Source organism: Mustela putorius, unplaced genomic scaffold, assembly GCF_011764305.1.
Source record: "Mustela putorius furo isolate JIRA1106 unplaced genomic scaffold, ASM1176430v1.1 tig00001149_pilon_pilon_pilon, whole genome shotgun sequence".
Taxonomy (NCBI): Eukaryota; Metazoa; Chordata; class Mammalia; order Carnivora; family Mustelidae; genus Mustela; species Mustela putorius.
The window spans coordinates 981,919-983,472 of NW_025421595.1; positions in this window are offsets into that span (position 1 = coordinate 981,919).

Consider the following 1,554-nt stretch of genomic DNA (forward strand, 5'->3'; position numbering starts at 1 on the left):
AAGAATCAGATGTTTAACCACCTGATGCATCTGAATATCCCTATGCAGAAGCTTTTTACTTTGATGTAGTCCCAACAATTTGCTTTTGCTTTTGTCCCTTGAATCAGAAGACATATCTTGAAAGAAGTTGCTATGGCCAATGTCAAAGAAGTTATTGCATGTGTTCTCTTCTAGTATTTTTTATGGTTTCAGGCCTTATATTTAAGTCTTTAATGCATCTTCAATTCTTTTTGTGTGGGGTGTAATAAAGCAGTCCAGTTTCATTCTTCTGTATGTGGCTGTCCAGCTTTCCCAGCACCATTTGTTGAAGGGACTATCTTTTCCATTGCATATTCTTTCTTATTTTCTCAAAGATTAATTGACCATATAGTTGTGGGTTTATTTCTGAGTTTTCTGTTGCATTCCCTTATCTATATATTTTTTTGCGTGCTGGTGCTATATTGGTCTCCACAACTTTGTTATATCACTTGGAAGTTCAGAATTGTGATGCCTCCAGCTTTGCTTTTCTTTCTTAAGGCTGCTTGAGCTACTTGCAGTCTTTTGTAGTTCCAAACATATTCTGGAATTGTCCTTTGAAAAATCCTGTTGGTGTTTTGATACAGATCTCATTAAGCATGTAGATTACTTTGGGTAGTATAGATATTTTAACAATATTTCTTCTTCCAATCCATGAACATGCAATGCCTTTTCAATTCTTTGCATTCTCTTCCATTTTCTTCATCAGTGTTTTACGGTTTTCAAAGTACAGATCTTTCATCTCCTAAACTAGATTTGTTCCTAGGTATGTTATAATTTTGAATGCAACAATAAATGGGATTATTTTCTTAATTCCTTTTTCTGCTGCTTCATTGTTGGTGTATAGAAATGCAACAGATTTCCGTACATTGATTTTGTTTCCTGTGACTTAAGTGCATTTGTTCACCAGTTCTAGCAAATTTTTGGAGGAGTTTTTTTGGTCTTCCAGTACTATGTTAAATAGTAATGGTGAGAGTGGACATTTTTGTTGTGTTCCTGACTGTAGAGGAAAAGCTCTCAGTGTTTCTGCATTGAGAATGATATTATCTGTGGGTTTTTCATATATGCCATTTATTACATTCAGGTATATTTCCTTTAAACATACTTTGTTGAGGATGTTTATCAAGAAAAGATGTATTTTGTCAAATGTTTTTTTCTGCATCTATTAAAATAATCATATGTCTTATCCTTTCATTTTTTTGACATGATGTATCACCCTGATTAATTTGTGAATACTGAAACCCACTTGCAAGACTGCAATAAATCCCACTTGATCATAGTGAATAATTTTGTAATGTAGTGTTAGGTTCTGTTTAGGTTTAGTGAGGATTTTTGGATCTGTGCTCATCAGAGATATGGACCCATATTTCTCGTGTGTGTGTGTGTGCGCGCGCGCGTGTGCGTGTGTGTGTGTGATGTTTTTATCTGGTATTGGAATCAGGTAGTACTGACCTCATAGAACAAGGGAAGTTTTCCATCCTTTCTTATTTTTTTAGAATAGTTTAAAAGGGATAGATATTAACTATTCTTTAAATCTTT